Below are 14,928 nucleotides of genomic sequence, written 5' to 3'. Positions count from 1 at the left end.
TGACATTTAGTTTTATTTCCTATGGTCCTAAATTTGGTTACCATTGGTTGAACAATGCCTTTGCATTAGGCACTGTAGGAGGCGTTGGTAGAGCTACAGAGAATAATCATTTGTCCGAAAGAAATCTAGTCTCATTGAGGCTTAAGGCAGGAACACAAATCACTGTACTGCAATAAACAGTATGTTGTGATACGTCATTCAGTTTGAGTTTAAAGGAGGAAGGCAGAGTTGATCATTCATGAAGGATATCAGGAATGAGTTTATGGAAAAATAATCATTGTAAAAAGTGGCATAATGGGTTACTTAGGACCCTTTCAGACCAGACAAGGCAACAAAGATATTCCAAATACTAGGTTAATTGTGAGCCACATTATTGCAGGGGGACTGTGAAGGGGTTTTGAGGAAACTCAGCCTTTTTTTTTTTTTTTTGAAAGTACAAGGTGGTGTATGTTGGAGGTCATACTATGAAGAGCATTGAAGGTTAGATATATTAATTTGATAGATATTTATTGAGCAGCTACTAAATACTGAAGGTGTCTGCAGGAAACCATGATGAATAAGACAGTTCATCATGAAGCTAAAATTTTAGTGAGAAAGAGACCACAAACAAAAAACTACAAATAATTGGTTTTAGTTGTGGCAAGTTCCTTTAGGAAAAAATTTGGTAATGATGTTTAGATATATAACAGAGGAGGAGGAGTCAAGATGGTGGAGAAGTAGCAGGCTGAGACTACTTCGGGTAGCGGGAGATCAGCTAAATAGCTTATCTAAAGATTGCAAACACCTACAAATCCAACGGGAGATTGAAGAGAAGAAGAACAGCAACTCTAGAAACAGAAAATCAACCACTTTCTGCAAGGTAGGACTGGCGGAGAAGTGAATCCAAAGCGACGGGAAGATAGACCGCGGGGGGAGGGGCCAGCTCCCGGCGAGCGGCGGAGCAACGGAGCACAAAATCGGGACTTTTAAAAGTCTGTTCTGCTGAGGGACATCGCTTCAGAGGCTTAACTGGGATGAAGCCCAGGCGGGGTCAGCGCGGCCTCAGGTCCCGCAGGGTCGCAGAAGGATCGGGGGTGTCTGAGTGTCGCAGAGCTTACCGGTATTAGAACGGGGAAGCCGGCTGCAGAGACAGAGCCGAGGAGTGACTCTCAGCTCGGGGTTGCCTTGAACCGGTCGCAGGCTCGGTCAGCTCGGAGCGCAGCCCGAGGCCAGGGTGACGGGAGTCGTTGGGCGCTGTTCTCTGAGGGCGCACTGAGGAGTGGGGCCCCGGGCTCTCGGCTCCTCCGGGCTGGAGACTGGGAGGCCGCCATCTTCATTCCCGCCCTCCAGAATCTACGGAAAGCGCTCAGGGAACAAAAGCTCCCAAAAGCAAACCCGAGCGGATTACTCAGCGCGGCCCCGGGTAAGGGCGGTGCAACTCCGCCTGGGGCAAAGACGCTTGAGAATCACTACAACAGGCCCCTCCCCCAGAAGATCAATGGGAAACCCAGCCAGGACCAAGTTCACCTACCAAGGAATGCAGTTTCAATACCAAGGAGAGTGGCGGAATTCCAGAGGAGAAGAAAGCAAAGCACGGAACTCATGGCTTTCTCCCCATGATTTTTTAGCCTTGCAGTTAATTTAATTTTTTTTTCTTTTTCAATTTTTTTTTCTTTTTCTCTTCTTCTGCTAAATTTTTTTTAACTTTTACGGTTTTCTTTTTTAACGTTTTTTAAATAGTTTATCTAATATATATATATTTTTCCTCTTTTTATATTTTTTCTTTATCGGCTTTCTTTTTTTTAATAGTTTCTTTTTTTTTTTTTCTTTCTGAACCCCTTTTTATCCCCTTTCTACCCCCTCACAATTTGGGATCTCTTCTGATTTGGCTAAAGCATATTTTCCTGGGGTTGTTGCCACCCTTTTAGTATTTTACTTGCTCCTTCATAAACTCTTATCTGGACAAAATGACAAGGCGGAAAAATTCACAACAAAAAAAAAGAACAAGAGGCAGTACCAAAGGCTAGGGACCTAATCAATACAGACATTGGTAATATGTCAGATATAGAGTTCAGAATGACGATTCTCAAGGTTCTAGCCGGGCTTGAAAAAGGCATGGAAGATATTAAAGCAACCCTCTCGGGAGATATAAAAGCCCTTTCTGGAGAAATAAAAGAACTAAAATCTAACCAAGTTGAAATCAAAAAAGCTATTAATGAGGTGCAATCAAAAATGGAGGCTCTCACTGCTAGGATAAATGAGGCAGAAGAAAGAATTAGCGATATAGAAGACCAAATGACAGAGAATAAAGAAGCTGAGTAAAAGAGGGACAAACAGCTACTGGACCACGAGGGGAGAATTCGAGAGATACGTGACACCATAAGACGAAACAACATTAGAATAATTGGGATTCCAGAAGAAGAGGAAACAGAGAGGGGAGCAGAAGGTATATTGGAGAGAATTATGGGAGAAAATTTCCCCAATATGGCAAAGGGAACAAGCATCAAAATCCAGGAGGTTCAGAGAACCCCCCTCAAAATCAATAAGAATAGGTCCACACCCCGTCACCTAATAGTAAAATTTACAAGTCTTAGTGACAAAGAAAAGATCCTGAAAGCAGCCCGGGAAAAGAAGTCTGTAACGTACAATGGTAAAAATATTAGATTGGCAGCAGACTTATCCACAGAGACCTGGCAGGCCAGAAAGAGCTGGCATGATATATTCAGAGTACTAAATGAGAAAAACATGCAGCCAAGAATACTATATCTAGCTAGGCTATCATTGAAAATAGAAGGAGAGATTAAAAGCTTCCAGGACAAACAAAAACTGAAAGAATTTGCAAATACCAAACCAGCTCTACAGGAAATATTGAAAGGGGTCCTCTAAGCAAAGAGAGACCCTAAAAGTAGTAGAACAGAAAGAAACAGAGACAATATACAATAACAGTCACCTTACAGGCAATACAATGGCACTAAATTCATATCTCTCAATACTTACCCTGAATGTTAATGGGCTAAATGCCCCAATCAAAAGACACAGGGTATCAGAATGGATAAAAAAACAAAACCCATCTATATGTTGCCTACAAGAAACTCATCTTAAACCCGAAGACACCTCCAGGTTTAAAGTGAGGGGGTGGAAAAGAATTTACCATGCTAATGGATATCAGAAGAAAGCAGGAGTGGCAATCCTTATATCAGATCAATTAGATTTTAAGGCAAAGACTATAATAAGAGATGAGGAAGGACACTATATCATACTCAAAGGAACTGTCCAACAAGAAGATCTAACAATTTTAAATATCTATGCCCCTAACGTGGGAGCAGCCAACTATATAAACCAATTAATAACAAAATCAAAGAAACACATCAACAAGAATACAATAATAGTAGGGGATTTTAACACTCCCCTCACTGAAATGGACAGATCATCCAAGCAAAAGATCAACAAGGAAATCAAGGCCTTAAATGACACACTGGACCAGATGGACATCACAGATATATTCAGAACATTTCATCCCAAAGCAACAGAATACACATTCTTCTCTAGTGCACATGGAACATTCTCCAGAATAGATCACATTCTTGGTCCTAAATCAAGTCTCAACCGGTATCAAAAGATTGGGATCATTCCCTGCATATTTTCAGACCACAATGCTCTAAAGCTAGAACTCAATAACAAGAGGAAATTTGGAAAGAACCCAAATACATGGAGACTAAACAGCATCCTTCTAAAGAATGAATGGGTCAACCAGGAAATTAAAGAAGAATTGAAAAAATTTATGGAAACAAATGATAATGAAAACACAACGGTTCAGAATCTGTGGGACACAACAAAGGCAGTCCTGAGAGGAAAATATATAGCGGTACAAGCCTTTCTCAAGAAACAAGAAAGGTCTCAGGTACACAACCTAACCCTACACCTAAAGGAGCTGGAGAAAGAACAAGACAGAAACCCTAAACCCAGCAGGAGAAGAGAAATCATAAAGATTAGAGCAGAAATCAATGAAATAGAAACCAAAAAAACAATAGAACAAATCAACGAAACTAGGAGCTGGTTCTTTGACAGAATTAATAAGATTGATAAACCCCTGGCCAGACTTATCAAAAAGAAAAGAGAAAGGACCCAAATAAATAAAATCATGAATGAAAGAGGAGAGATCACAACGAACACCAAAGAAATACAGACAATTATAAGAACATACTATGAGCAACTCTACGCCAACAAATTTGACAATCTGGAAGAAATGGATGCATTCCTAGAGACATATAAACTACCACAACTGAACCAGGAAGAAATAGAAAGCCTGAACAGACCCATAACCAGTAAGGAGATTGAAACAGTCATCAAAAATCTCCAAACAAACAAAAGCCCAGGGCCAGACGGCTTCCCAGGGGAATTCTACCAAACATTTAAAGAAGAACTAATTCCTATTCTCCTGAAACTGTTCCAAAAAATAGAAATAGAAGGAAAACTTCCAAACTCATTTTATGAGGCCAGCATCACCTTGATCCCAAAACCAGACAAGGATCCCAACAAAAAAGAGAACTACAGACCAATATCCTTGATGAACACAGATGCAAAAATTCTCGCCAAAATACTAGCCAATAGCATTCAACAGTACATTAAAAGGATTATTCACCACGACCAAGTGGGATTTATTCCAGGGCTGCAAGGTTGGTTCAACATCCACAAATCAATCAATGTGATACAACACATTAATAAAAGAAAGAACAAGAACCATATGATACTCTCCATAGATGCTGAAAAAGCATTTGACAAAGTACAGCATCCCTTCCTGATCAAAACTCTTCAAAGTGTAGGGATAGAGGGCACATACCTCAATATTATCAAAGCCATCTATGAAAAACCCACTGCAAATATCATTCTCAATGGAGAAAAACTGAAAGCTTTTCCGCTAAGGTCAGGAACACGGCAGGGATGTCCGTTATCACCACTGCTATTCAACATAGTACTAGAAGTCCTAGCCTCAGCAATCAGACAACAAAAGGAAATTAAAGGCATCCAAATCGGCAAAGAAGAAGTCAAACTATCACTCTTCGCAGATGATATGATACTATATGTGGAAAACCCAAAAGACTCCACTCCAAAACTGCTAGAACTTGTACAGGAATTCAGTAAAGTGTCAGGATATAAAATCAATGCACAGAAATCAGTTGCATTTCTCTACACCAACAAGACAGAAGAAAGAGAAATTAAGGAGTCCATCCCATTTACAATTGCACCCAAAACTATAAGATACCTAGGAATAAACCTAACCAAAGAGACTAAGAATCTATACTCAGAAAACAATAAAGTACTCACGAAAGAAATTGAGGAAGACACAAAGAAATGGAAAAATGTTCCATGCTCCTGGATTGGAAGAATAAATATTGTGAAAATGTCTATGCTACCTAAAGCAATCTACATATTTAATGCAATTCCTATCAAAATACCATCCATTTTTTTTTCAAAGAAATGGAACAATAATCCTAAAATTTATATGGAACCAGAAAAGACCTCAAATAGCCAAAGGAATATTGAAAAAGAAAGCCAAAGTTGGTGGCATCACAATTCCGGACTTCAAGCTCTATTACAAAGCTGTCATCATCAAGACAGCATGGTACTGGCACAAAAACAGACACATAGATCAATGGAACAGAATAGAGAGCCCAGAAATGGACCCTCAACTCTATGGTCAACTCATCTTCGACAAAGCAGGAAAGAATGTCCAATGGAAAAAAGACAGCCTCTTCAATAAATGGTGTTGGGAAATTGGACAGCCACATGCAGAAAAAATGAAATTGGATTATTTCCTTACACCACACACGAAAATAGACTCAAAATGGATGAAGGATCTCAATGTGAGAAAGGAATCCATCAAAATCCTCGAGGAGAACACAGGCAGCAACCTCTTTGACCTCAGCCGCAGCAACATCTTCCTAGGAACATCACCAAAGGCAAGGGAAGCAAGGGCAAAAATGAACTATTGGGATTTTATCAAGATCAAAAGCTTTTGCACAGCAAAGGAAACAGTTAAGAAAACCAAAAGACAACTGACAGAATGGGAGAAGATATTTGCAAATGACATATCAGATAAAGGGCTAGTGTCCAAAATCTATAAAGAACTTAGCAAACTCAACACCCAAAGAACAAATAATCCAATCAAGAAATGGGCAGAGGACATGAACAGACATTTCTGCAAAGAAGACATCCAGATGGCCAACAGACACATGAAAAAGTGCTCCATATCACTCGGCATCAGGGAAATACAAATCAAAACCACCATGAGATATCACCTCACACCAGTCAGAATGGCTAAAATTAACAAGTCAGGAAATGACAGATGCTGGCGAGGATGCGGAGAAAGGGGAACCCTCCTACACTGTTGGTGGGAATGCAAGCTGGTGCAACCACTCTGGAAAACAGCATGGAGGTTCCTCAAAATGTTGAAAATAGAACTACCCTATGACCCAGCAATTGCACTGCTGGGTATTTACCCTAAAGATACAAACATAGTGATCCAAAGGGGCACGTGCACCCGAATGTTTATAGCAGCAATGTCTACAATAGCCAAACTATGGAAAGAACCTAGATGTCCATCTACAGACGAATGGATAAAGAAGATGTGGTATATATACACAATGGAATACTATGCAGCCATCAAAAGAAATGAAATCTTGCCTTTTGTGACGACGTGGATGGAACTAGAGGGTATCATGCTTAGCGAAATAAGTCAATCAGAGAAAGACAACTATCATATGATCTCCCTGATATGAGGGAGAGGAGATGCAACATGGGGGGTTGAGGGGGTAGGAGAAGAGTAAATGAAACAAGATGGGATTGGGAGGGAGACAAACCATAAGTGACTCTTAATCTCACAAAACAAACTGAGGGTTGATGGGGGGAGGGGGTTGGGAGAGGGGGGTGGGGTTATGGATATTGGGGAGGGTATGTGCTATGGTGAGTGCTGTGAAGTGTGTAAACCTGGCGATTTGCAGACCTGTACCCCTGGGGATAAAAATATATGTTTATAAAGCTGTAAAAAAAAAAAAAAGAGAAAAAGAAAAAAGAAAGGATGAATACCCAAGTTTTGTAGCAACATGGACGGGACTGGAAGAGATTATGCTGAGTGAAATAAGTCAAGCAGAGAGAGTCAATTATCATATGGTTTCACTTATTTATGGAGCATAACAAATAGCATGGAGGACAAGGGGAGATGGAGAGGAGAAGGGAGTTGAGGGAAATTGGAAGGGGAGGTGAACCATGAGAGTCTATGGTCTCTGAAAAACGATGAGAATTTTGAAGGGTTGGGGGGTGGGAGGTTGGGGGCACCAGGTGGTGGGTATTGTAGAGGGCACGGATTGCATGGAGCACTGGGTGTGGTGCAAAAATAATGAATACTGTTATGCTGAAAAAAAAAATAAATTAGATATATAACAGAGAAGCTTGGAACCTTCTCAGGAGTCAAAGAAGGCTTTTCTGAAGAAGCGTTATTTAAGCTGAGACCTGAAAGAGACACAGGCTTTAATTTATGTTGTGGGCAAGATTTTTTAACCTTGATGCTTCTGGAAGCTTATATTGAGCCAGATTTCAACAGCTATAGCCTGAACAAAGGTTTAAAACTTGGGTCAACGGTATTTTGACTTTGGTGTCTGACTAGAGGGTAACTTTTTCCACAGGCAAATGGGACGACTCTATAGAGGCAGAGACCTAAAAAAGCATGAGGTTTCAACAAAGGCTTTCAGACCACTGCAAAGGTGCTTGGGCCCTGTCAGAAGGGCTCAGGTGGTCAAGGTGCATATGGGAGGCTCAGAAAACATTTGGGTACCTTTTAGATAGTGTCACTGCCTGCTTTTAGGAGTCATGCACTGATGGTGCAAGCACTGTACGCTCTAGCATTGCAGGTTAGACTGAGGTGTGCAGAGAGGATATCCTTAACCCATTTTCTCTCTTTCCAGGTACAACTAGATCTCATTTTCCAGGGGCCCTTGCAGTTAACTATGTCCACGTGACTGAGTTTTAGCCAATAGAATGTAAGTAGAAATGACAGTATATGCTTTTCCAGGTGTGGCTCCTGTAAACCTTCCTCGTGTCATCCTCTCTGTTTTATTCCCTCCATCAGCCTACTCACAGGAACAAGGTGACCTCGGAAGCCACATAAGGGAGATGATGGGACGAAAGAGAAAAATTAAAAGGAAGAGGGAACACATTTGTAGATCCTTCCTCCTCAGAAATAGTAAAGGCATAAGATTTAATCCGGGGTGCCCAGGTGGCTCAGCCGGCTAAGTGTCTGTCTTTGGCTCAGGTCACGATCTCAGGGTCCTGGGATCAAGGTCTGCATCAGGCCAGCATCTGGTTCCCTGCTTAGCAGGGAGCCTATTTCTCCCTCTCTCCCTGCTGCTCCCCCCATGCTTATGTTCTCTCTCTCTCTCTCTGTCAAATAAAGAAATAAAATCTTAAAAAAAAAAAAAATTCAATTTAGCCCCTTGCAGGTATATTTTCTCCAGTTGAGGTTAAGATTTTGTTTTGTTTTGTTTTGTTTTTTTCATTATGGGTGATAGGTTGATTAGACTGGTATTTTTTTTAAAGATTTTATTTATTTATTTGAGAGAGAGAGAGAAAAAGACAAAGATAGCGACAGAGAGCACCAGCCAGGAGGAGAGGGAGAAGCAGATTCCCTGGTGAACAAGGAGCCCCCACTCAGTGCTTGATCCCAGGAGTCTGGGATCACCACCTGAACCAAAGGCAGATGCTTAACCGACTGAGCCACCCAGGTACCCCCAGACTGACTGGCATCTTAATGAAGTTGAAAACAGGCAGAATTTCACCATCTATTCTTTTTTTCATTCAGATACCAAAGAGTTTTGTTTTTACCCAAATATCAAAGCAGTTGTGCATTTTTAAATATTTCTGAGTATAGGATTTATAATTTTGCTTAAGAGCAAAACTGTTCTGAGAGCTGGGGATTGTATTGTGAAGCCAGTGCTATAATAATATTAAATGTCTGGACTCTGTTACTATGAGGCAAAAAAACAATAAAACAGAAAACCCCAGAAATTAAAACTATAGTAGGATACCACTACACACCTAAAAAATGGATCAAATGAACAAGACTGTCACATGTTGTCAGGGATATGGAACAACCAGGACTCTCAAATATTCCCTTGAGAGTGTCAAATGATACATCTTTTTTGAAAATCGTTTGGTAGCTTCCTGTAAAATTATGTATTCTTCTATCCCATGGCTTACATATTCCACTCCAAGGTACTTATCCAAGAAAATGGAAGATTATAGTGACAAAAAATTTTGTACAATAACCTGCCTGAGTGACTTGCTTCATAACATCAAAAACGTTGGAAATCGCTCACGTATCCCTTAACAAGAGAATGGATTTTTTTTTTTTAAACTGTGGCATATTCCTACAGTAGAGTGCCACTTAGCAATAAAGAAGGAATGGGCTATTGATACACGGAGGTAAATTTCAAAAATATCTTGGGTGAGAGAAGCCAGACACTAAAGAGTACATATTTGTGATTCTATGTATGTGTGTTTCTCGATCAGGTAAAACTGATGTATGCTAACATAAATCAGAATGACTGCCTCTTGAGGGATAGGAATTCACTGGGAAGTGTGTATATTTATAAAAATAATTGAACTATTTCATATCGGCACATTTTACTATTTGCAAGTTATGCCTCAATTAAAAAACATAAAAAATAATTTTTAAAAGATTTATTTATTTGAGAGAGAGAGAGCACATACACAAGGGTAGGGGGAGGGCAGAGTGAGAAAATCTTCAAGCAGACTCCCTGCTGAGTGTGGAGCCCAATGAGGGGCTCAACACTGGGCTCAAGGCCATGACCCATGAGGTCATGACCTGAGCTGAAACCAGGAGACGGGCATCCACCTGACTGAGCCACCAGGTGCCCCCAAAAATAAAATTTTAAAACCTACTTTAAAAATAATTAAAATTCTGAGGTTTAAAAGATCTGTAACCATTCTGGCAAATGATAGCTGAGGCTTAGAACTGCTAATTGAGCTTCACCTCTGCCTGGGCATAGAGGACTTCCCTGGCAAAGATGGACAAGATTAGGAAAGGTGGAGAATGAATGTTTGACTCTTCTTTCTGTGAACTTGTAATTCACGTAGAACTTTATTTTGAATTCAGTGCCACTGATTGTTAGAATTTAGTTTGAAAGTTCATTTAATATTTAACTTCTTTCTGACATTTGATAATGCCAAGGAGCTTATATTCACATTTGGGACATCTACATATTGTTATAATTAATTTTTTGTTTTGTTTTATTTTTTAAGCTAGGGCATCTTTATACTTTTTCTTATATGAGTATCCTAATGCTATTTTTTAATTCTATTGCAGAACTGACATGCTGTGTTGGACAATATGGCTGGATACAGTTTGGAATGAAGAAAAAAGAATAGGGGGCAGAATTTCAGCTGTAGGTACAGAGTCTTCTAATCAGACTTTACTCTGCCTGCAAAAGTCCCAGGATGGCACTCCACGTGGGGAAACTTCCATGGTCTACAACTATGGTGAGTGGCATAGGATTATTTTAAACTAAAAAGCACTTGAAAAACAGCAGGTGCAAGAAGGATACTCTCAGTTTTCCTTTTCTTCCTGAAAGCAGGAGATAAAACTCCCATCTGAAAGATTCCCCCTCCCCCACAATCCACAAGGGAAGAAACTTTATTATCACCAGAGATGAGGCATCGAGTTTAACAGAATTCTGTGCAGACCTTGTTAAAATAACTTTTATCTTCCCTTAGTCTTCTTATATATTTTAGTTACTTGTCCACAGTTATCTCTCTTTGATCAACATAGTGTGTAAACATTTAGGTTTTGCCACTTTTTTAGATCTTCATTTTCCTAGGAGTGTTCAGTGTACATGTAAAATCTGTATGCTTTTCTCCTGTTCATCCATCTTATGTCAATTTAATTATCTCAGAGGAGATCCTAAGGAGGGTAGAGGTGAAGTTTTGCCTTCCTATGTGGGCAAGGAACTATGAGGTTCAGTTAGCCAGCCCATTGGGTCCCCATGTAAAGTTGTATCCTCCTTCTTAGCTTTTAGAAATAAAATACTCATTTTTTTTTTCTTCATCTGTAGACTTGTCTAATGTCTCTGCTCAGAATTTAGGTACGGTGGAGAAGCAGATTTTTTTTCAGAGGTGATATTTAGAATCAGTAATACTTAAATTATCCATGGAAAGAATGAACAGAGAAAAATTAAGAGGATGAAGAATGTCCTCTTACAACATGCTATTTTTAAAGGATCTGAAAGAAGGAAAGGAGTCAGTAAATTCAAGGAAGAAGATGTGGTTGAGAGGTAAGAGAAGCTACAGAAGAAAGGTAGAGATAGAAACAGCTCAAGTGAAGCTTCAGGAAGGTCAAGATGACCCGGTTTGTTAATTTAGAAGTCTGGGGATGATGAATGAGAGGGGATTCTGTTTTTAGTATCCATTCAATTACAAAATACAGTGCCCTCTTCTAAAAGGCTTGAAACGCATGGTCATTGTTCATGGCCACAATGTAATCATTATTCGAATGCAAGTTTCTCCAGGGCTCAAAATTCTGTGCTACTCTGTAGGAGTGCTCAGCCCTTAGTTGGTCTTTAACAATGTATTTGTAGAAAAAATGGTTTTATTGTTTCTCATCACAATCTTGAGTAGGTATTTTCACTGTTCTTATTTTATAGCTGAAGAAATAAAAGAGTTGGCCAGGATCACCAAGTGAAGTTAATACCAGAGCCAGACTCCTGATAATTGGTACTATGCTGTATTCAGTAGTAGAGAGACACTCAAATCTCACCTCCCCCACACCCTTCACATCTTTGTTCAAATGTCAGTTTCTCAATAAAGCCAATCCTGACCATTCTATTCAAAACTACACTTCCTCCTCTGACCATTCCACCAAGAGGGTTCTGTTGCTCTTCATAGCACTACCTTCTGGTATAGAATTAATTGTGTTTTTTGCTTACTGTTGATCCAGAATATGAGCTAGAGTTGAGATACACATACTTTTTTTCTGCCTTGTTCATGGATATATTCCCGATGCTTTCAAGAGCAACTGGCATTAAGTAGCAAGTGGCATTAAAAATTATTTAATGAATGAATTAAAAGTTATAGCTCTTTGGAAGCGCAAGAAAATAAAATACTTTTTAGACACAAAAAGTTTGAGTTTTAGAATAAATAATTGTAGCTTTTTTTCTACTTTTCAATATTATAAAATCCCTGAACCCAATCAATGAGTAAAAAAATTAATATTATACTACTACTTTATTGTAAGCTACCTAGTACACTGAGCTTTTTGGGAGAAAATGACTCTGAACATAATATATGTTAACATATGTAAAGTGGATGGTGACTGATTTTCAAAACATTATTCATACATGTGTGACTTTAATTAGGAAGCTATAACAGATACATTATGAATTTTCATGAAGAAAAAGAAGCCAGCATCTGGACTTGCGATTTTACACAAAGAGAAAGCTGAGTTCTTCCTCCTTTTCCAGAACACATGAAACCTAAATGTCCTTAGAAATAGTAAAATAAAACCCTGCACTCTAAGTCAGTAAGCCTTAACCACCAATTTTTACATTGGTAATTCAGAGCTTATGACTCAAGACTGCAATTCCATAGGGGGCTTTTTGTTTTTTTTTAATGTTCTCACATGAAAAATATTTGATTAAATCCCTGAGTTCTTATATTGTACATATATTTGTTAAAATTATGCATTTGTACATGTATATTTTAGATTTTATCTTTTTTAAAGCAAATATTATCAGCTTTAAACTTTTCCGTATTTAAGTTCTGTAACATTGTCCAAAAAACCCTGTGTCCAGAAATATTTTTCTTCCAAAATTCATGGAAATACTTGAAAAGATCATATATTAAACCTTCATAAATTTTTTCTTCTACATATAAACGTTCTTACCATCTTGAAAATGCACGTGAAAATAACAGTTTTTTAATTCAATACAATACCCACTTAGTTCCCAGAGCACTTATACTATATCTTATGTAATATAATAATTACTTAACATCTTATAATTGTTTCTTTAATTTATCATCTTCCCAAGAATGTTGAAATCTCCTGGAAGATAATAAAGTACTGAAAAAATTTATTCTTGCTTCCTCCTATTAGTAAACAAAAAATAAGCATGAAAATGTATTTGACTGGCTCAACAATTGGAAATTAATTTGAATACAACCCATTCAGTGCAAATAATTATATATCTTTATATAAAATATGAGCTAAGTAGATAAATAATTGCTCCAAGAAGTCAAAATTTAGTATATATTAAGTAATTCAGTTTTGCTTCTTTGTAAAATTACTGAATGACTATCTATGACTTTGATCACTCAGTCATACACATGTATCATATATATGTATATCCAGTTATTTGCTGTTCACCCTCAGATCCTTTAGCACGTTTTCTTTCTTATTCTAAAGCATTTCATAAAAGCATCATTGTCTTCACATTACTGTTGAAAAAACTGAGGCTTAGAGAAGTATAATTAATTGTTTAAGGTCTTACTGTTAGGAAAAGAGTTGATATTTAAATATGAATCTTTAGAATGTAAATACAGTTATCTTTCCAGAGTAGCATAGATGGTACATTGTGTGTGTGTGTGTGTGTGTGTGTGTGTGTGTGTGTGTGTGTATTCTCTGTCTATTATTGCTGGTGTATATTAAGCAGGTATGTAACATATGAGTGCACTTATAGAAGATAGATGGTAACTAGATTTATCATAGGGATCATTTCATAATGGATAAGAATTCTGAACCCCTGTGATGTACACCTGAAACCAATGGGATATTGTATGTCAACTATATACTTGTATTTAAAAAAAGACAGAGTAGCCTCTGAACATAGGTCCACACCTCTAAATGGTACACAGTGATGCACGTATAGGTATACAACTGGTTTTCTTGAGTTGACATTATGTATATGTGCCCAGCAAAAGAGAGTTGCATCTTGGCCCTTTCCAAATAGGCTTCTGCTTGAAACAGAAAACTGGTGATTATTTTTGCACCAGGAAGGATCGTATAATATTTTTTTTTAAAGATTTTATTTATTTATTTGACAGACAGAGATCAGAAGTAGGCAGAGAGGCAGGCAGAGATAGAGAGAGGAGGAAGCAGGCTCCCTGCTAAGCAGAGAGCTCGATGCAGGGCTCGATCCTAGGACTCCGGGATCATGACCTGAGCCGAAGGCAGAGGCTTTAACCCACTGAGCCACCCAGGCACCCCGGATCGTATAATCTTAATTCATCATCTGTTCCTTCACACTTACTTTTAATAGTTTTCCTCTCTTGAACTATAGATTAGTAACATTTATATTTAGTGCTTAGCATGTAAAAATATTATATCATAGTCTAAGTTCACTCTATACTATTTAGGTTATTTAATATTTGTCGGGTGTTAGGCATATGATAGGTATTCAAATATTTACTGTACTGAGTAAAGACTGTGTGATTATTTCCTCTGGAAGTAAGACCACTAAGTCCATTGATGGGCTCCATCCCGCCCACTGTGAATTACATTGCTGATTTCAAATGCGTTCCATACAGGCTGTTCCAGCGTGTGTTTGTTTCAGCTCTTTGGCACTTCTGATTTTATTGTATCTTCTGGAATTAGGGAAACCCGCTTGAATGCTCAGTTTAACATACTCACTCCATATGTAGCCTCCACAATAAATACCAGAGCCTAAAAATTCATAAACCCCTCCATACAAAATGGGATTTATGACAGAAATCTCCAGAATTTTTGTCATTTATCACAAATTACAATGGAAAGTTCTCTCTGCTGGGTTTGTCCTTTTCATGACCATGAAGGCTCCTAACACTGGGCTGCATCATTTTGGTTAGGCATGTAATCTTTGATTCACCATCTTCGATTTTGAGAAAGCAAGCCCCAAGTTGTGGGGG

Source organism: Lutra lutra, chromosome 8 (genome assembly GCF_902655055.1).
Source record: "Lutra lutra chromosome 8, mLutLut1.2, whole genome shotgun sequence".
Lineage (NCBI taxonomy): Eukaryota > Metazoa > Chordata > Mammalia > Carnivora > Mustelidae > Lutra > Lutra lutra.
This window is presented reverse-complemented; position numbering follows the sequence as displayed.